This window comes from Bombina bombina, chromosome 2, assembly GCF_027579735.1.
Source record: "Bombina bombina isolate aBomBom1 chromosome 2, aBomBom1.pri, whole genome shotgun sequence".
NCBI lineage: Eukaryota > Metazoa > Chordata > Amphibia > Anura > Bombinatoridae > Bombina > Bombina bombina.
The window spans coordinates 242,255,539-242,279,404 of record NC_069500.1 but is presented as its reverse complement, the minus strand read 5'-3'; positions in this window follow the sequence as shown (position 1 = coordinate 242,279,404).

The following is a 23,866-nucleotide window of genomic DNA, read 5'->3' as shown; positions in this document are numbered from 1 at the left end:
AGAAGTCAAAAAAGACATTAATGAACTCAGTGAAAGGATTGAATATATTGAAAAACAAACTAACAATGTTACCAATATAGTAGATGAACACTCCAGAAGCCTCTCTATACAAGACATACAAATACAGCAACTTAAAAGTCAGCTAGAAGACTTAGACAATAGGGGTAGACAGCAGAACTTGCATATTCGTGGAGTGCCTGAGACAGTGACAGGAGATGTAATCCCGCACTATCTACAGAAACTGTTTCAGCATCTAACAAACAACCCCTCTACAACTCCATATCAATTAGATGGAGCGCATAGGGCTCTGAGGCCCAAACCTAAAGACTCTGATCCGCCTAGGGACATAGTCCTAAAATTTCACAAATATCAAGACAAAGAAATTATAGCCCAAGCGGCCAGGAAAGCCACTCCTATCCTCTTTGAAGGGAGGTCCATCCAAATTTATTCTGATTTGAGTCCAATGACTCTCTCCAACCGTTGAGAAGCAAGATTTCTAACTGAACACCTACGGGAGCACAAAATCCCTTATAGAGGGGGTTACCCCTTCAGCCTTAAAGTCAATAAAGACAACACGATCATAACATACAGGAGCACAGAAGACCTAGAAGAATTCTGCAGAGCACTAAGCATACCTCTACCTACACTACCTCACCTACAAGAGAAAAGCATCCCAGCAGGAAAGAACCAGACAGATCCTCCTCAACCTCAACGCTCACATTGGCAAACAGTAAACTGAAAAAGGCAAAGAAACTCCCCTGCTTTCCCCCCTCCAGCAGCGGAGACCTAGAGGAAGCAGGATCCCAAGAAGACCACACAAAGATCCCAGATTGGAAGGATTTGAAACTTTAAAGAGCAAGACATTCTATATCCTTTTTTTATCTTCGCATTCTGTTTTTATTTAATATAATATTTATCCAAAATGTATAACATTTTGGAATATTAACCCAGGAAATGTGAACCCAGGTTTCTTACAATTTTAGCACATGAACAAGAGGTTTTCAATGTGAATCTTCAAAATGCCTGTTTATGTACCAAATAGGCATACAATATTAAAGAGGAAATAACATGCTTTAGCTATACTATCAAACAGAATCCCCTAGTCACACAAACCAAGTACCTAAGTACTTAAAATAAATTTACCCCCAAACATATATATAGTCGGGTTATCTTCTACTCTGACTAGTATATTGTGCTGTTGTGTTGTTGTGTTGTTGATTGTTTAAAGATGTTCAAGTTGTCTTTGCTTATTGTTTTTATTGTTAAGCTTGTTATAATATACTTTGTAATTGCAGATATTAGATTTAAATGCCGCATACTGTTAGGTAAGTGGTCTGGACTTCTTCTCAGAGACAATAAAAAGCCCTTCATTGAAGAAATTTTGTACAGTCCCCCATACACGCAAAACGACCTTAATGAAAACTTACTGAAACTGATATTCTTCATCTTAAGGTATCACAACTACTAGCAGAGACTATATACACTTTTTTAATGTAGTATGGAATTAAGTCAAATAAGATGCATAACACAAAATTGTAGAGGCCTCAATTCACCTACCAAGAGGTCAGCTGCATTCACTCACTTTCACAAATTAAAAGGAGATGTCATATTTATTCAGGAAACCCACTTCATTAGGTCAAATTCCCCAAAACTCTCATCCCGAGAATACCCTACTAACTTTTTTAGTTCACACCCGAATAAGAAGGTTGCAGGAGTTGTAATTATCTTCCATAAAAACACTCACTTTCACCTCCAACATAGATATGAAGACACGGAAAGGCAGAATCATTATTCAAACGGGACTTTTATTTAATACGCAGGTGACCTTAGTTTGTCTATACGCACCCAACTCTAAGCAGAAGAAATTTCTCAAAAAAGCTAATGATAAAATTCTGGAAATGGGGAGGGTAGTGGTTGTAGTTGGGGGTGATCTAAATATTACATTCAATCCCCAAATTGACAGGTCATCGACAAAAAAAGTTCACTCCACACTAAAGGGCCCAACCATAATAGACTGCTTTCGCAAAAATAATACCATGGTAGACATTTGGAGGTTACAACATCCCCACAAGAAAGACTATACTCACTACTCACACGCACAAAAATCATTTTCTAGAATTGATTACTTTCTAATCGATCATAACCTCATGTACCTAGCTACGCACACTGAAATAAGTCCAGCTGTGTGGACAGACCATGCAACGGTTACTATGGAGCTTGATTGGCATAGCAGGCCATTGAGAATGGCATCATGGAAGCTTGACAAGTCACTCTTACATGATCCAGTGGTAACAAATGATATAAGGACAAAAATAGAGGAATATTTCCAGCTAAACACTAATTCAGTAAATAAGATAGGTACCTTATGGGAAGCCCACAAAGCTGTTATAAGGGGCTGCTGTATACAACACAGTGTGAGAAAGAATAGGTCCCGAAATGCAGAATATGAAAAACTATCACAGCTTCTAAAGGAGGCAAAAAATTTACACAAACAAAACTCAGACAATCCAGATACATTGGTGAATCTCACAGAAGCTAGAGTGGCCTTAAACACCCACTTACAAAGGGAAGCACATAAGAAAGCTCTTTTCCTCAAAAAGATATACTTTCATGGGGGCAACAAAGCAGGCTCATTATTAGCTAAAGCTTTAAAAAAAAAAAAAAACAGCCATGAATCATATATACAGCATTAAAGACAGCGACGGAAACATGAAATATGAAAGCCCAGAAATAGCAGAATCCTTCAGAAAATACTATGACCACATATATAAGCTATCAAAAGGGAAAGAACCCCACACCCACAAACATACAATCCTATTCAGACTCAGTGGATTTGCCCATGATTACTCCACAACAGCACCATAAGGGCCTGTCTTTATGTTTCAACTAATATCTATTGCAATTGCTTATGTTTTGTAATATTTTATTTTATTTATATTTTGTTGTATATTTTAAAACTAATAAAAACCATTTAAAAAAAAAAAGAAATATATATTTTATAATAAAAAGTAAAAAAATTCTATGTGAAGAACATAGGAATGTAAAATATGTGTAACGCGTTTCGTGTTTTGAGCTTTAGGTATTACGCGGTGTCAGGATAGCACACATGAAAACTTATTTATCTTAAGGCATGTTATGGAAACATAAAATATAAAATATAAAAAATATTAATAATGATGTATACTGTTAAAGAAATCCTATATATATTCTTTATTTTTATATAATTTTGGGAAGCACCCTGTATTGGATTTTGGGACAGTGAGTGCTGGTTTCTCCAGATATATAAATATATTTCATACAGGTGTGAGTCCATGATCCATTACTCTTGGGAATTACTCTTATCTACTACTAGGAGAAGGCAAAGGTGGTTGAAGAGTGAAGATGTGTGTTTGATTCTTCAGAAAGAGGGGTTTTCAGTCTATATTAAGGCCCGGTTACCCTCAGTGTACTGTATGGGGTATGGTTTGTGATTCTTTTTTCACCTCATGGGAAATTTTTTGGTCGCAGGGACTTGTCTTTTGCCTTCCTTTATGGATCTACAATATACTCATATTCCACAAGCTCTGCTGATATGTTTCAGTACTGGTTTTGCTGTCTGCTGCTTGTTTGCTAGTGGACAAGTGTCTATTGGTAAGTATCTTTTTATTAACATCTAGACACTCATATAGCTATGTTTTTGGGCACTTTTAAAGTTATTTATATATTTGCTTATATATATGGCCCTGGGACAGATCCTTTCACTATTCCCTTGCTGTTTTGCATGCATCAGCTTTTTGAGCGTGCTTTGTTTTTTGTGTGCATCAGCCTCTGGTTTACGTGTGTTGAGTTGTGCACATCCCTTAACTCTTTAGTTTATTTGCGTGTCGGTCGACTTACGCACATCGGGTTAGCGCATGTTCGCTCTCGGTTATGCGTGCGTCGGTATTTCGGCATACAAAATCCACTTTTTAGTTTTCAGGTTTTTTTGCGCGCACTAAGGAGAGTTATCTGTCCTCGGATTTAATGTTAACTTCTCCTGCTTTGTTTTGTAGTTTAGCTTCACGCGTATTTGTGAGTCTATTTTTAAAAGCTACTTAGGACCTATTTAATGCTGTTTCTCTGCGTACTAAAGCACCCACTATTTGTTCATTACAGGATAATGCTGATGTGGTGTCACCTACCGTGATTTTTTTTTATCAAGGCTGCAGTTTCTGAGGCGTTGGCTGCTCTCCCGTCTTCAAACAAACGTAAAAGGTCCATTCAAATTTTACATTCTACAAGTGCTATGTGCCTTGAGACCTGGGATACTGTTTTGTCTTCAGATGGTGACATTTCCTCTGGAGATGAGGACTCCTCCTCTGATGTTGAACCTGATATTTCCTCTTTTTGTTTAAAGTTTAAAGGAGGTCTTAATTGCTTTAGGGGTTAAAGATCCTAACGTTTCTGATGATAAGCCTTGTAATCCTTTAATTTCAGTTTTTAAGAGTGTTGTTAATCTCCCAGCGGTTTTCCCTGTACCTGTTCCTATCTCTGACATGATTTCTAGGGAATGGTTTAAGCCAGGTAATTCTTTTACTCCTTCTGTAAGGTTTAAACATTATATCCTTTACCTGCTGCTAATTTAGATTTATGGGAAACAGTTCCAAAGAGTCTTTTCATAGAAGGCCCATTTTACATGCAGGTTATATTCTCAGGTTCAGCTCTTTCTATTGCTGTTGTAGCTCTTACTTCTTCTTATTAGTTGTTTAGTCTTTCAGAGCAGTATTCTAAAGACTCTGCTAGTGCAAATCTTTTGGGAAGGGGGTAACTCACGCAGCGATGGGCAGCAGATTTAAATATATATATATATTAATATATATATATATATATATATATATATATATATATATATTAATATATACATATATATTTATATGTTATAAATATATATGTATATAAGCATATACATATATATTGACAGGAATTGCATGTAACAAATATCTGAGAGTATCCCTTTAAGGCCACTACTGCAATGTTGTATGCAAATTCAAGAGAACAAAGTTATGTCTTCTTGTTATTTTTCAAAAGGAAAATGTTAAGTCCATAAACTGGTAGCAAACAGGTTAAATTTATGACGTATACAATCTGTGTTGGAGTAAACACTGTTGCTGAAATCCACAGACTAACATTTGTAAAGCAAAATAGCTGGGAACTGTCACGGACAGGGTAACTGAAGACAAAAAGTTAGTAGAAACACCCACTCACCATTGGTCCTGAGTCTGACTCCTTAGAGTACAAAAGCTGTCATCTCACTACTTACACTGGTTTAATCGATAGTTTCCTTGCTTCCTTGGTGGTCTAGTATATCCACCCTATTCAGGAATAGTCCAAGCAGTATGAGAAATGTCTCTTTTCAAGGTGTGTCAATCAGTGCTGTGAGTGTTAACACTGTCTGCTGGTAACGGAATTTGCCTTACAGAAATCCGCTAAAAAATTAAACAATAAGCAGAGAATTCCCCGTGGTGAAAGGAGTCCAGCAGATAATGGGCAGAGTATAGATAAAGTAAAAAAATCTTTTTTGTATCACAAGTAAAAAAATATTCCGATACAAAGAATCAAAATGTAACAATACCACAGCCAGTGAATGACAGGGAGTCCCCGTAGACCGCAATGTAAAGACACTTCTCAGTGCCATTTTTTTCTAACACCCCACACCCGCAAACTTTAACCCCTAAAAACTGCTTAGTGCAGTTTTTTTTTTTTTTTTAAAAAAGATGCTAATATTTTTTATTTTATTAAAGAAACTATACACATAATTTTGGGGGCGATTGGGGAACATTTTAAAAATTAACTTGTACTTGTACAGGCTGGTTATTTATCGCGTGCCCATATTATTGTCCTTTGCAGTCAAATATATGTTTGAAACCTTTTAACTCTTATTTTGTGAATAATGTTTATCAGATAGTGATAATATGAGTGTAAACGTAATTTAAATGTATTTATGTTGTGTTTGGTGCAACATTTTTTAACTCATTACTCTTTACGTGAGGTTTTCAGTTTTACTAACCTGACAAGGGTAAAATGCAATTATGCTCTCATGATTGTGTTTACTTTCAATTTGTAATATGAGCGCAATTTAGCACGGACGCGATATTCCTCCATGTAAAAACTGCCTTTAGACAATTCAATCAGGGAGTTCATAATGTTGACATAATATCTTAGAGAATCTCATAAGTCCAGAGTCTTTTAGATAAAAAGACTCTGCAAAGAGTTGAGATAAACCCCTTATCGCTTGTGCAAAGCTGTTAGTGCGCCACTCATAATCTAGCCATAAGAATAAAGTGCTCATAAATTAAACCTCTGGCCCCCCACATCACTAACACTAAATAAATATATTAACCCCTAAATCTAAATAATACCTATTTAAGACTAAATACTTACCTGTAAAATAAACCCTAAGCTAGCTACAATATAACTAATAGTTACATTGTAGCTATCTTAGGTTTTATTTTTATTTCACAACTAAGTTTGTATTTATTTTAACTAAGTAGACTAGTTAGTAAAAAGTTATTAACTATTTACTAGCTACCTAGTTAAAATAAATACTTATTTACCTGTAAAATAAAACCTAACCTGAGTTACACTAACATCTAATATTACAATAAAATTAACTAAATTAAATTAAAAAATACATTTATCTAAATTACAAAAAATAATAAACATTAATTTACACAAAATAAAAAAAGAAATTATCAAAAATAAAAAAGAATTACTCCGAATCTAATAGCCCTATCAAAATAAAAAAGCCCCCCCCCCCCAAATAATAAAACCCCTAGCCTACACTAAACTTTCAATAGCCCTTAAAATGGCCTTTTGTGGGGCATTGCCCCAAAAAAATTAGCTCTTTTACCTGTAAAAAAAATACAAACAACCCCTCAACAGTAAAACCCACCACCAACACAACCAACCCCCTCCCCCAAATAAAAACCTACCTAAAAAACCTAAGCTTCCCATTGCCCTGAAAAGGGCATTTTGTTGGGCATTGCCCTTAAAAGGGCATTTAGCTCTTTTACGGTGCCCAAAGTCTCTAATCTAAAAATAAAACCCACCCAATAAACCCTTAAAAAAACCTAACACTAACCCCCGAAGATCCACTTACAGTTTTTGAAGACCGGACATCTATCCTCATCAAGCCGGGAGAAGTCTTCTTCCAAGCGGCAAGAAGTCCTCAACGAAGCCGGGAGAAGTCTTCATCCAAGCGGTAAGAAGTCGCCCTCCAGGCGGGCAGAAGTCTTAATCCAGACGGCATCTTCTATCTTCATCCTTCCGACGCGGAGCATCAATGCATCAAATAGGGACTCAAAGCAGATGACGTTTCTGCTCAGTCCGTCCCGAATGGTCTGCGCATGCGTGAAAAGGGCACACGCAGTAAAGATCGTCGATTTATCTCATGCGCAGATGCCACAATAGGCCGATGACGTCATTTCACGGCCGCCTAACGGCCAGTATTTCAGTTGGCCCAAATAAGAACGTGACCAGGAAGTAATATGCAGCCAAAAAAACAGGTTGCATTTATCGACGATAAAATTCAGATTTTATTTCAGGTAAAACTTGATTTGGAAACAAGTAATAAAAATTTGATGAATGAAAGTCATATTGATTTAAAATATAATATGTTATAACGGTGAGCAACAGAGGAAACTTTACTTTCACTTTAAGAGCTGGCTCATTTCTGAAGCACTATATGGCAGCAATTTTTCAAGAATGTTATCCATTTGTAAGAGCACTAGATGGCAGCACTATTTCCCGCCATGTGTTGATATAGGGGGTGCAGGTCCAAGAGTTTCCTTTGACTCAATAAAGTATCTCTGCAAAGCAATAGAGTTTTCTAATGTAAAACCGCCTCTTGGTGACACAAGGAATAAAAATCCATATGTGTGTAGAATGGCAAAGCCCAATGTGTATAGAAATCAAAATACTCACTGAGAGTCAAATTCAATTTTCAGCCAGTTTAATAAACATCAAATGATAATTCTTTCAAAAAGAACAATACAGCTTTTATTTTTGTTTTGCTCAACTCGTTTCAACAAACACAGTCATCTTTCTTAAGAGCATTCAAAACATTAAAAATGCTATGTTGTTACCGCAAACCCCTGTGGTTTAAATACAGGGAATTCATGTTCCATCTTCCGGTTTTCAATCGATACCCGAAGTTGGATTCACAAAAAACAACAGATTTATTTTATTTCCAACCAATCATATAATTTAAAAATATATGAAGCTTATAACATTTATTATGCCTTTTAAAATATCAGTCAAACCTTGTTCTATTAAAAATACATTTTAAAAATTTAACTCCAGTACATTGGGAGGAAATAAAACATAACCTATCATCATTATTTTAAAATTTTAAAATGTCCAATCATTAATCTTATTTTATCAGTCCTCAATCGAGTACTCATCTTCATATAGTTCCCAAACAGGTGCGTATAAGGGAAAAGCAATCACGTGATCCATTTATCCAATGGATGTCTGTTTATTACGGCTTTGGTTTCGTAACTCTCGATGAGACATGTGATGTATGTACACAAATCCAGAACCAGCGATTCTGGCAATTGACAAGTAACATTTTGGGTCCGATCTTTGTTCATAGTTTTCATTCAAGTCCTCATTAGGAAGAATAATTAGCAGAGACCTATCATAGATCAATACATCCATCTGTCAAAAATGATCCACATATCAATGGTGATCACTGTAATGAGTGCATAAATACAAAAAGGTGAACGGCAAATAAAGTAGTACCCCCTAATAGTAAAATAGATCCCCTTTATGGTTTTAACCTTGTTTATTTTAACTGTGTCTTAAATAAAACACAGTTTGTTAAAAAGAAAAGTAAAGTAAAGTAAAATATTTCTTTAATTATCTAGTGATGAATAAAGTGTTTAAATGTGAACTAATTACATTTGTATAAACTAAAATGATCAAAATTATTATTATAATAATTTATTAGATTTTAAAAGTGTAGACTAACACCCACATTTCTATTTCTGCCTACTATTATATTACATAAAAGCAGCAATAATTATGTCTTTATTTAAACCCCATTGACCATATGTCCTCAATGTATGTATCCATCATAATTCCCTTTTGTCTAATTCCCTCTCTATCTGACCTCCTCTCCAATTGAAGAATACTTTATCTATCCCTAACCATGTAAAGGTATCACCATTGAATTCCTGACAGTTGTTGCAATGTAGTGGTTCACCATGATCATCATGTTTATTTTCAGTTTTGTTGAGATGTTCTAGAATCCTTGTTTTTAGAAATCTGAACGTTTCACCTAAATATTAAACCTGACAACCGCATTGCAACAAATATATCACATTGTTATTTTTGCAACTTATGAAACTTTTTATCTCAAAAGATTGGACGGTTACAGTGGATGTGAATGTTTTATGTACCCTTTTTATATATTTACATTCTTTACACCTTCCACAGGTATAACAAACATTTAAATTAATTATTTGAATTTGTCTTTGGAGGTTAATCTCCTTTGTTAATGAAGGTGCTCATTTTTGTTTGAAACTCCTTTGTGAACAACTACCTGAGGTTTATTTGGAATGATTGCATTTAAAAATTCATCCTCTTTTAGAATATGCCAATGTTTCTGAATAATGCTACTAATACTTTTATAACCACTGTTGAATGTTGTAACAAATCTAGAGAAAGAAGATATTTGTTTATTGTCATGAATTTTGTTTTTCAAGAGTTTATTCCTCTCATTTTTAATCAGAATTCTTTCATTTTGAAGAACTGAACTGCTATACCACTTTTGTTGAAATCAGTGTTTAAGAATGTTTGATTGCTCATCAAATTATTCTATCCTATCACAAATTCCTTCTAACCCTTAGGAATCGTCCCTTCGGAATTGCTTTTAAACAGGACGGATGATGATTACTATCCTGCCTAATGTAGGTGTTCATATCACATGTTTTAAAGTATGGCTTAGTATAGAACATATTGTGTATTACAAAAATGGAGAGATAAAGGAAATTGATATGTGTCTTATGTGTCTCTGGTGTCAATATAATACACATATCATTATCATTGAAATGTTGAATGAATTGATGTAAAGACCCATCTCCCCCTTTACAAATGCATAACACATCATCGATATATCTATGCCATGACACCAGGTCCGCACCAAATGGATTATTTTCCTTGAAATAAATGTGTTTAAAATAATCCATATAGATGTTTGCATAACTTGGTGCAAACCCGGTGCCTATTGCTGTACCACATATTTGTAGTCCTCCAGATGCCTACCTAGGTATCTGTTCAACATATAATATCATGGGAACAAAGCAAAGTTGATAAAAGAAGTAAATTGAAAACTTTTTTTTAAATTGTATGCTCTGTCTGAATCACAAAAGAAAATTTTTGGGTTTCATATCCCTTTAACTGTTTCATAGTGGTCTTTTGGACTTCACTGCTTAGGTATAAAATCCCACATATGATCGCTTGTGGACTCAAATTTATGCTTACCTGATAAGTTCATTTCTTTCATAATGGTGAGAGTTAATGAGACCTGCCCTTTTTTTTTTTACAGTTGGAGGCAGTAGTTTGCACTTCACTTGCCCTCCTTTATCTTTCCTGATTCTCTTTTCCCTCCATCTACCTGGCCAAATATATGTCTAAGGGATTATGGGAAAGTGTGAGGGATTAAAGCTCTGAAAATGTAAGGGTTTTCTTTTTTCCTAGTAGTCAATTGCTCAGGTGATCATACATTTTGTTTTCTAGTAATTTGTTCACAAATTTTTTAGAACTTTTCTTGAAAACCAATTTTGGCCTGGTTCAAAGGGACTCTCAAGTCAAAATAAACTTTTATGATTCAGAAAGAGCATTCAGTTTTAAGACACCTTCTAATTTACATCCATTATCAAATTTTGCACAGTCTTTTTATATTCACATTTTCTGTGAAACAAGATCTGTGAACAAGGGTATACGTATACTAGTCTGTGATTGGCTGATTTCTGTCACATGATACAAGGGGCCAGAAAATGGGTTAAAATTAAATTTGTCAGAAAAACATCTACGGCTTATTTCAAATTAAGAGTAGGTGTTAAATCATTCTCTTTTTATTATGCACTTGTTAATTATGCAATTCTACAGCATTGAGTGGTCCTTAAAGTAGCATATCTAAGGTGTTCACATAGATTGTTTTCAAAGTAAAAATAAATACCCTTTTCTACTTTGTTAAAAAACGTGCTTGCCCCATGCTCGCTAGCGCTCACCTCCCACTGTTTTTCCATTGCTATATAATCGCTTTTGAATTCTCACAAGTCATTTTTAAAAATTATTTTCAACTAGTGTTTGTTAAAGCACCATTTATATTTTGGCGTGAACTGAAAACAAACAAAATGGCACAGACACTTTGAAACGCACTCTTGTGGCTGTGTTTGGACATGGAAGCACATCCCTATAAAAGTCAAATCCTGAAGGCATGGTTTCGTTTAAGGGTCTCCTAGGTAGATGTAATGTAGCAAGGTAGTGGGTTAATGATTTACAGTTTAAAGAATGTTAAAATCTAGTAAAAGTAGATATTATAAATATTTTGCAAAGAAGCTCGTAGTTGCCATTTTGTTTTCAATTCACACCAAAATGGTGCTTTAACAAACACTAGTAGAAAATAATGTTTAAAACAATATTTGTGAAAGTTGAAAGTGCCATAAAGCGATAGTAAAACAGTACACTATGTCTTTGAGTACAGTCCATGTGACCAAAACCGGTCAGAATTGTTATCCATTCCTCAACATGTTTTTTTGATCATGTGTCTTTGAACTAATATGTATTTTTAACTTTTGCCATAAAATATTTCCATTTTAACCCATGTGCGCCCTTTGGACTATATTTTTTTAAAACAGTGCACTGTCTGCCATCCTGACAACTTAAAAGATGCATTCAGATGGGTTAGAAGTGGTGCGAATAGAAATGGACTACAATAGTTCACTATGAATGTTGCAACTAAGTGATCTCCTTTAAAAACACGATTTTAATAATGCTAGTACTGTTAGTGACAATCACAACAGTATCTCTTTTTGCGCTTTTTTCTTTCAGAGTGAAAGTTCTTGCCCTATTACATTTGGTGTGAAGGATCCATTTGGTAAATAAGCAGCAGTGGACTCTAGTGGTTTATGGATTTTAATACTGGAATGTGGTAACAAATTCTTTTCATTTTATATTTAAACCGTGCTTTTAAATATATACCCTGTAATTTTTTGTGACATTGTTTTATCAATTATATTTAATTATATTTAATTATAGGTGATTGCAGATAGGGTTAATCCAATACTATTATCAACATTTTGAAAAGGGTTGTTAGCGCAATTTCTATTTATTTTTTGTATGTGAGAAAATAAAGTTTAGGTTTTACTATTTATGATTCCTTCTAGGACATTTAAGTATGCATACATTTTTTTTAAAATATGTGTTCCTGTTTTAAATAAATGCTTTATTTTTCAGACTTTCAGAGGCATATCATTTCTACTTACTGAGCTATGAATGAGAATTAGTATGCAGTACACAATTAATACTTATATATTTAACTTACAATTTTAAGTGATGGAATGATAGCAATATTTTAGATGGGGTTTAATTAATCAGTTGTAATGAAGATATGCTTTAACCTACTTTTTAAAGTAGCGTTGAAATACAAATACCCACACTCTGGCCGCCCACTTCAAAAGTAATTTTTTTGTGAGCTAACTGTTATCCAATCAGTGTTCCAGCCATAAGTCACTCACACCATTAGCTCACAAAATTAAAATTACTTTTGAAGTGTACGGCCGGAGCGCAGAGTATTTGAATTTCACAATACATTAAAAAGTAATTTAAAATATTGCTAACATTCAGGGTCTGTTTATACAAAGGGGAAAGTTTAAACAAGTTTTATGAAAAATCAGTATGTTTAAATGTTGCTCTTTCGAATATATAATAGAACATTTTATATAAAGTATAAAGTCCCTATTCACAATTGCACAGTGAGGTTAATTGTCTGGTTTATTGTTGGTTTTGCTTTTATAATAGAACACAGTTACAAGGTTTGAAATTGATTATATTATGAAACAGCCACTCAAGATTTAAATAGCATAAGAGAAAACTGACTGATAAAAAAGGATGATGATGAGATGTTCTTGTGAGATGCATACCATGCTGACGCTATTATTATTCCATGCTGTGTATCCACAGGATAAATAAAATTCATAAAAACTGGCTTGTTAAAAAAAACTTCCCATGAATATGGACATCATAACTGTTATTTATAATGTTGTAATATATTCCACATTGCTAAAACAACAGGGTATATATGTTACACAACTGTTTAATAGAAACACGATTGCACAGAGTCAAGTAAAGACACTAGATTGGAGTATACATTAAATTATTTCTTCACCTAAATAAAAAAAAGGCACTGATTTATTGTATAGAGCACTGTTTTTTGTGTTTTAGGGAGTTTAGTTAGCAGTGCGGAATCTGTTGGCACTCTACAAATAACCGATAATAATAATAATAATAATCAGCTGATGCTTTAACGATAGATAGATAGATAGATAGATAGATAGATAGATAGATAGATAGATAGATAGACGAAAAGAAAAGCGACTTACTACTGTTTATGTCTTGTAGAAGTGGGATTTTCCTCTAAAATATGACACATTAAATTCTTTATCTGAATACATCAGTGCAGATTATGGGGCATATTTAACAATGTGCGAGCAGACATGATACGAAGTAGCGTATCATGTCCGCTGTACATCGCTGCCCATCGATAAATGCCGACAGCGTATGCATTCATAGGGGGTAAATTTATTAAAGTGCAGACGGACATGATACGACGTAGCGTATCATGTCCGCCGCACATCGATAAATGCAGACAGCATACGCTGTTGACATTTATCATTGCACTAGCAGTTCTTGTGAACTGCTGGTGCAATGCCGTCCCCTGCAGATTCACTAGCAGAGGGTGTCAATCAACCCAATCGAATTTGATCGGGTTGATTTCTGTCTGCCGCCTCAGAGCAGGTGGACAAGTTAAGGAGCAGCGGTCTTTAGACCTCTGCTTCAAAACTTCTGTTATCCAGAACGGAGCTTGATAAATATGCCCCTATACCTCAAATTGGAGATATATCAAGAAATATGGTAGCTGAGTTCAAATTCACTACAAACCCTGATAACTTGAAGTAAATCAGTTTAGTAGTTTTCAATGGTAAGTTAAGCTGTTTTTGTTAAGTATTATGTTTGATTCTGGCATCGTCCTGAAGCATGACTAGAATAACATATTTGATTCTGGCCTGGTACTGAAGCTTGACTAGTATACAAAACTAACGGCCAGATTACGAGTTTTGCATTATGGCTGGCTCGGTAATAACATGCAAGTTATTTCCACCGCTCACTTTTAGTAGCTCTGCTATTACAGGTTTTCCAAAAACCTGGCTTAGTGGGCAATCAGCCAATAGGATTGAGCTGGCATTCTATTGGCTGTTCCAATCAGCCAATAGAATGCCAGCTCAATACTATTGGCTGATTGCATAAGCCAATAGGATTGAACTTCAATCCTATTGGCTGATTGCATCAGCCAATAGGATTTTTTATACCTTAATTCCGATTGGCTGATAAAATTCTATCAGCCAATCGGAATTGAAGAGACGCCAGTCTTCTTACTAAATGACGGTTCCTTTAAATGACGTCATCCAAGATTGCGTCCCTTCAAATCCGATTGGGTGATAGAATTCTATCAGCCAATCGGAATTAAGGTAGAAAAATCCTATTTTAGTTATATTGTAGCTAGGTAAGTATTTAATTTTAAATAGGAATTATTTAGTTAATGATAGTTATATTTATTTAGATTTATTTTAATTATATTTAAGTTAGGAGGGGTTAGACTTAGATTAAGGGGTTAATAACTTTAATATAGTGGCAGCAACGTTGGGGGCGGCAGACTAGGGGTAAATAAATATAGGTAGGTGTCAGCGATGTTAGGGATGGCAGATTAGGGGTTAATAATATTTAACTAATGTTTGCAATGCGGGAGTGCGGTGGTTTAGGGGTTAATATATTTATTATAGTGGCGGCAATGTCCGGTTCGGCAGATTAGGGGTTAAAAATTAAATTTTTAGTGTTTGCAATGTGGGAGGGCCTCAGTTTAGGGGTTAATAGGTAGTTTATGGGTGTTAGTGTACTTTTTAGCACTTTAGTTAAGAGTTTTATGCTACGGCGTTGTAGTGTAAAACTCTTAACTACTGACTTTAAAATGCGGTATCAGGCTTGACAGGAGAGGGTCTACCGCTCACTTTTTGGAAGACTCGTAATACCGGCGCAATACAAGTCCCATTGAAAAAATCGGATACACAATTGACGTAAGTGGATTTTCTGTATTTCCGAGTCTGGCCAAAAAAGTGAGCGGTACACCTGTACCTGCAAGACTCGTAATACCAGTGGGCATTAAAAAGCAGCGTTGGGACCGGCCAACGCTGCTTTTTAAGCCTAACGCAAAACTCGTAATCTAGCCGTTTGTGAATTTAATACCTTTGTGTGTTAAGCAGAGGATCCGGGGTAAAAATATGCAAATAAGCTTCCCAATATTTTCCCATGCCATAATGGGGTTAGGTACAGTGAAAAAAATAAAGGATATGGGAGGAAAAGAATGAGGCTTCGTAAAGCACATTCACTTATCCTTACCCAGAGACCCTTCTCCAGCAAAGAAAACATTTTCTGAGAGATGTACAAATGAGCTATACAGTGATCTGTTGTGTGTCACTATATTTACAATGGGATGAGGTTTTAGCTTCATCTTTATACTCAAGATAACAGACAGATATTTGGAGACTGAAAAGTACTGAGAAAGAGTATACAGTAAATACATTTTATGGGGTAAATTCATCAAGCTCCGTACTAAAGACCGCTGCTCCATAACCTGTCCACCTGCTCTGAGGCGGCGGACAGAAATCAATCCGAACGAATACGATTGGGTTGATTTACTCACCCACCAGCAAAGAGCAACTGGTAAGCACCTCAGGAACTGATCCATCAAAAGTAGATCCACAATAAAATTAGATGAATTGTTCTCTGGTTTCAGCAAGTTTCTTTTTTTTTTTTGTATATATGTTTATTGAAGTATTATATACATATATACACATTTAGTATTAATCAGCAGCGAGAAAATACTTGTGCACATAAATCCATTATTGTAATCAGGAAATACTTGAAAACGAGAGAAATCTCAATGTATCCTTCCTGGTAAAATATTTTATAAATAAATAAATAAATAATACATTATCTGCTTAGTGTCAGTACAACATTGCCATATTTTATATGTCCATAATCCACACAACCAAAAAGAAAAGGAGAAATAATAATGAATGTTACAATCGCTTGTGTAAGCTTGGGTAAGGTTTCAGCAACTTTCTGGCAAGTCAAGTTAGACCTGACAGTAAATCTTTGTTTTAATTCCAGGCGTGAATCCTCTAGGCATGAACTGCATTAATAACTCTCAGGCTAGACAAGAGTTCTATAGTCTTTGGCTTGCTCTGAATCCCAATCATAGTATTCTTTCTGGGCTTCTCCACTCAGCGGTTCACCCAAATGCCATCAGGTAAGCCTCTACATTGTCTGCAGCCACCATCCTCTGCCAGTAATTACTCATGCCAAACACTCTGGAACTTCCTGGTGCTCCTGCCGCACTCCCAAACAGCCTCTCAGATAGACTCTGGAATTATTGATATATAGCATGAGTGGTACTTTGCTGTTCCTCTTTCAACAAACAATGCACCTCAGCTTGTGTGGCTGCCAGCTGCCTAATCAGAGCATTTGTATTTTTTTATTTTTTTTACTTATCACCAATTCTTGCAAAGCTGCAATGTTACCTTGTTGTATAGCATTGGTATCTCTCTGCGCTGCTACAGATTGGACCAGACCTTTAATAAACTCTTCTAGTTTTGCAAATTGTCTCTTTTCTGCTTTACAGACTTATCAGTGTGTCACCTGATATTCCACCAAATGTGGCAAAAATACCCCTCTCCTTGTGATTTTGTGCCTGGAACAGTCTTTTACAGCAGAAAAGTACTCCTCACACACTGGATTAGGTGTAAAAGCATTGGCCTGTTTATTCACAGACAATTTGCAGGAATACAATTTAACATAAACAAAAAAGAGAAAGTGCTCCATACAGCACTTGTTAACAGAACAGAGCAGTCCTGGCTAAAGTTGTTTATTTTGTTTTAACACAACTGCAAAATTGCAAGGCAATATCAAATGTACAGGCCAATAAATGCTAGACAGCAGTTCAGCTTCAGCATATAGGGGCCTATTTAAGATGGTGCGAGCGGACATGATCCGATATAGCGGATCATGTCCGCTGCACATCGATAAATGCAGACAGCATACGCTGTCGGCATTTATCATTGCACCAGCAGTTCTTGTGAACTGCTGGTGCAATACCGCCCCCTGCAGATTCGCGGCCAATCGCAGGGGGTGACATTACCTAGCTGCAGGTGACAATACCTTATCTTGTAGGGAAAACCTGCAATTCTTGGCCACATCCAATATGTAATTATTTTAACATAGAAGATAAAACAAAAAAATAGGTGACAAACGAACTAAGAACTGATAAAAAAAAAGAACCTTTTGGTATTCACAGTTTTAGGACCAATATGTAAAATGTAAATAATTTTATCTAATAATCAGTGAAATTTCGAGTCTATTAATCTAACAAAACAAGGAATAATGTACTCATATACTTCAGTAAAAAAAAAAACTCACCTAGTCTGGAAGCAGATAATTGTTAGCATTAATGGTGGGAAAGAAAGCATGTTTTAAGTATACATTTATTTCTAGACAATAAAATTTCTATTTCCTTTAAATTTGGGCCATATCTAGCAAAAAGATTTGCAACATCTATGGAAGATACAATCCAGAGATTTTTATTAACCAATAGTTGATTCTGCACCAGAAATCATATTTTATGGTTATTACCTCTACATGCTCTGCTAATAGAATTTTACATGACGTTAAAAAATCACATCACTAATAACATCATTAATAATTCATCTGACATAATCAATTAAACCACTCAATAAGTTATTCTACTCCCTATCCAGTTAGGCACCATTTAAAAGCAGAATATTTTTAAGGTTAAAACAATTACTTATCTTTGTATAACGTGTTTTTTTGGCTTTGCTTGAACAAAAACTAAAGGCACCAATGATTCTGGCACTCTCCACTGTCATCCAAACATAAAAATGTTCCTGTATCGACTCTGGATTGGCTTCTGTTTCCCTTACAGGTAATATAGAAATAAGAGCACATACTAAAGCTCATTTTCATAGAGTTAATTCATTGTTTTACACACAAAAATAGTGCCTAAATTCATTTCCATTAAAGTGACATAAAAGTATAAAAAGAACGTGTATGAGCATTTTATTAATGCATATAACTATCTGTTTAACCACTGCAAATGGGTTAAACACATAGTTAAAGTCAGCTCCAGAGCAGCAATGCACTACTGGGGACCTAACTGAACACATCTGGTGAGGTAATGAATAGAGTCATACAAGTGCAATCTCTAGCTAGCTTCCAGTAGAGCATTGCTGCTCTTCAGGCTATCTAGGTATGCTTTTCAACAATGAATACCAAGAAAATGAAGTAAATATAAAAAAAAAAATGGAAAAGTCTCTTAAAAATTGCATGCTTTATCTGATCCCTGAAAATTAAATGTGACTTTCATTTCCCTTTAATATATGAGAGATAACAAAACCGAGATGTGCCCTGTGGTGCCAGCTATCACATAATGTAAAGCTGAAATACAGTATCAGGGCTAGATGATGGATTCTAGGGAGCCTGGTTCTGTTATATTGCTTGATCCTACATTTGATGTATTGTGCTATCTTATGATGGCTGATATCATTTATGCTTTGTGTGTGATATATGTGTTGCCATCATGAATATCATTGAAGCTGACATTTGTGTCATGTATGACATTTCAAAAGATATTTAAATGAATCATTTTTAAAAATATCACATGAGTATTCTATACATGTTTAGTAAAACAACCTTAATCTTTGGCAGATGACATTTCTCTCATATATGACATTTTATCAACATAACCGAGACACAAAACTCATTTAAATTAATAGCTTTAAAATATCATTTGCTCATTTTAGCCAAGTGACATTATTGTTTTAGGACTCGCTTCCACTGAGCCGTACTTTGGTTTGCGCAAGGTCACAAACCGTTAAATATGCTGTATTTAAAGATATGTGTTGACATACTGTACATGCATTTATATTTTAGGTCCTTCTGCATTTCCACTGAAAAAGTGGCTTTGGGCACCTGTAAAAGAGAATCAGGGTGTTAGGCCTATTGATTTAAGGTACAATTAATGTTGTTGCTGCCCTTGTATTTCAAAAATATGCAATGTGCCATGTGAAATGCTCTCTATAAGCTGTGCTTGTGCACATACAAGTGTTGCTTGATATGCTCCCATATACTCGTTTTTTTTGTGTGTGTGTGTATTTGAAAATGTAGTACTGAGTGCCTTTAAAGGGACAGTCCTAATTCTAATGAGCTAATAACAGTCCTGGTGTTAGAAATCTCTCTTCGTCATAATAATTTTTTAAAAAAAAACCTTTAAATAGGGATATTCATAAAACCAGAAATGAAGTTAGCTCATTAGGAGTGGAGTTGGTTTCACATTGCATTGAGGTAACATATTGTTTTTCTTTTAATAAATATATAATGAATTGCCTGGATAGATCATGGGGGGGGGGTACTTACAGTACAGTCCTGAAAAAATGATCAAAATTATAGTTGCCACCTACATAACATGTCCCAGGAGCATGGCCTATTAAGTGAACTCATTCTACCACCACAGCCCCCAGATGACATGAATGACCTGGAAATTATAAATCAACCCCAACAAGTTCAGGCCCATTTGGAAAGAAGAGCAACTCTTCAATAATTATTTTCAGGTAATTTTGTAGTAATGTAATGAAACATTTTCATATGTTTTAATGTTTGATTATTGATTTACTTTTTTTTTTCTTTCACATGTTTTACAGAATGAACATTGGTAGTTTATTGTAGGCTAGGGTTTTTTTTTTATTTTGGGGGGGCTTTTTTATTTTCATAGGGCTATTAGATTAGGTGTAATTAGCTTAAATATTTGATAATTTTTTTTTATTTTGTGTAACTTGTTATTTTTTTGTAACTTAGTAATTTGTAATAGTAGATTGCTGCAATCAGTCAATAGGATTGAGCTTTCATCCTACTGGCTGATCCAATCAGCCAATAGAATGCAAGCTCAATCCTATTGGCTAATTGGATCAGCCAATAGGATGAAAGCTCAATCCTATTGGCTGATTGCAACAGACAATAGGATTTTTTCTACCTTAATTACTATTGGCTGATAGAATCAGCCAATCGGAATGTAAGGGACGCCATATTAGATGACATCATTTAAAAGGAAACTTCATTGTTCATAAGACGTCAGAAGAAGAGGATGCTCCGCGCCGGATGTCTTGCAGATGGAGCTGCTCCGTGCCGGATGGATAAAGATAGAAGATGCCGTCTGGATGAAGACTTCGGCCCGCTTGGATGAAGACTTCTGCCACTTCGTTGAGGGTCTTCAAAAACTGTAAGTGGATCTTCAAGGGTTAGTGTTAGGTTTTTTTAAAGGGACACTCAATCAAAATTAAACTTTCATTATTCAGATAGAGCATGCCATTTTAAACAACTTTCCAATTTACTTCCATTAACAAAATGTGCACAGTCTTTTTATATTTAAACGTTTTGAGTCACCAGCTCCTACTGATCATGTGCAAGAATAAGTGTGTATGCATTTGTGAATGGCTGATGGCTATCACATGGTACATGTATGCATTTGTGATTGGCTGATGGCTGTCACATGGTACAAGGGGAGTGGAAAAAAACATAACTTTAAAATTGTCAGAAAATTTTTTACTACTCATTTGAAGTTCAGACTCAGTGCTATTGCATAGTTTTGTTATCTTGCATTTGTTGATTATGCAAATCTACTGTGTTGACTGGTCCTTTAAGGGTTTATTGGGTGGGCTTTAATTTTAGATTAGGGTTTTGGGCTGAAAAAGAGCTAAATGCCCTTTTAAGGGCAATGCCCATACAAATGCCCTTTTCAGGGCAATGGAGAGCATAGTTTTTTTTAGATAGGTTTTTATTTGGGGGGGGTTTGGTTGTGTGGGTGGTGGGTTTTACTGTTGAGGGGTATTTGTATTTTTTTTATAGGTAAAAGAGCTGACTTCTTTGGGGCAATGCCCCACAAAAGGCCCTTATAAGGGCCATTGGTAGCTTATTGTAGGCTAGGGGGTTTTATATTTTGGGGGGCTTTTTTATTTTCATAGGGCTATTAGATTAGGTGTAATTAGTTTAAATATTTGATAATTTATTTTTTTATTTTGTGTAATTTAGTGTTTATATTTTTTGTAACTTAAGGCTAGATTACGAGTTGTGCGTTAAGGTAAAAAAGCAGTGTTAACAGGTCCTTTTACGCCCGCTGCTATTACGAGTCTTGCAGGTTTAGGTGTACCGCACACTTGTTTGGCCTTACCGCAAACCGACTTACGTAAACTTCGTAAACCCTTTTTTCTATGGGACTTCCATAGCGCCGGTATTATGAGTCAGTCCTGGAAGGCCAAAAAGTGAGCGGTACATCCTATATCGACAAGATCCGTAATGCATTCTAAAGTCAGTAGTTATGAGTTTTACACTACAAAGCAGTAGCATAAAACTCATAACTAAAGTGCTAAAAAGTACACTAACACCCATAAACTACCTATTAACCCCTAAACCGAGGCCCTCCCGCATTGCAAACACTATAATAATTTTTTGTAACCCCTGATCTGCTGCTCCGGACATCGACGTCACTATAATAAACATATTAACCCCTAAACCACCGCACTCCCGCCTTGCAAACACTAGTTAAATAATATTAACCCCTAATCTGACGCCCATAACATCGCCGCCACCTACATTATACTTACATTATACTTATTAACCTCCTAATCTGCCGCCCCTAACATCGCCGCAACCTACACTATATTTATTAACCCCTAATCTGCCATCCCCAATGTTGCCGCCACTATTCTAAATTTATTAACCCTTTAAACTTAAGTCTAACCCTAACTCCACCTAACTTAAATATAATTTAAATAAATCTAAATAAAATTACTATCATTAACTAAATAATTCCTATTTAAAACTAAATTCTTACCTATAAAATAAAACCTAAGCTGGCTACAATATAACTAATAGTTACATTGTATCTAGCTTAGGGTTTATTTTTATTTCACAGGCAAGTTTGTATTTATTTTAACTAGGTAGAATAGTCATTAAATAGTTATTAACTATTTAATAACTACCTAGCTAAAATAAATACAATTTTACCTGTAAAATAAAACCTAACCTATGTTACAATAACACCTAACACTACACTACAATTAAATAAATTACCTACATTAAATACAATTAAATAAATTAAATTAGCTAAATCACAAAAAAAACAAAAACATTAAATTACATAAAATAAAAAAAAATTACAAGATATTTAAACTAATTACACCTAATCTAATAGCCCTATCAAAATAAAAAAGCCCCCCCCCCCCCAAAATAAATAAATAGTTTAGGCTAGGGTTTTTTTTTTTATTTTAATAGGGCTATTAGATTAGGTGTAATTAGTTTAAATATCTTGTAATTTGTTTTTTATTTTCTGTAATTTAATGTTTTGTTTTTTTGTGATTTAGCTAATTTAATTTAATTTATTTAATTGTATTTAATTTAGGGAATTGATTTAATTGTAGTGTAGTGTTAGGTGTTAGTGTAACTTAGGCTAGGTTTTATTTTACAGGTAACTTTGTAGTCATTTTAGCTAGGTAGTTATTAAATAGTTAATAACTATTTAATAACTATTTAATAACTATTTGAGAAAGCTGTGTGAACGGCGAAATGCGCATCAGGCGTGTTTGGGGGCAATATCCACTACTACATTTTGGGCTCATACCCTACCTTATACCGCAGTCACACAGAGCGGTGCTTACTTTTGCTCTACATTGCATGTTACAGTTAATTTGTGGCAGGGTCAATCCCCTTTTTTAGGTAATTTCCTCTGCAATTTTGGAGCGATATTTGGTTTGCACTGAGCTGTGTGGTGTGCGGTTTAATTCAGTTTCAATATATTTAGATTTTTTCATTGATTTTTTCAGTGGATGTTTGTCACCCTATGTACATTATTTTTAATCTAAGTTTTAAAGCACACACTATGCATTCACGTTATTTTATTGTTAATTAATTCTATTAAAAGTTATGTTTTATTAGATCCCTGATATAGGTGATCTTCTTTGTCATCTTATAACACATATTTAATTGGCATTTCAAGAGTGCTAAGGTACTGTCACTTTCTTTTCCTGTTTACCTTTGTTAATAAATATAATGCAGGTGTCGGCAATGTTGGGGGCAGAAGATTAGGGGTTAATAAATATAATGTAGGTGGCGGCGATGTCCGGAGCGGCACATTAGGGGTGAATAAGTATAATGCAGGTGTCGGCAATGTCGGGGCAGCAGATTAGGGGTTAATAAATATAATGCAGGTGTCGGCGATATCGGGGGCGGCAGATTAGGAGTTAATAAGTGTAAGATTAGGGGTGTTTAGACTCGGGGTTCATGTTAGGGTGTTAGGTGTAAACATAAAATGTGTTTCCCCATAGGAATCAATGGGGCTGCATTACTGAGTTTTACGCTGCTTTTTTGCAGGTGTTAACCCCTAAACCGCCGCACTCCCGCCTTGCAAACACTAGTTAAATAATATTAACCCCTAATCTGCCAC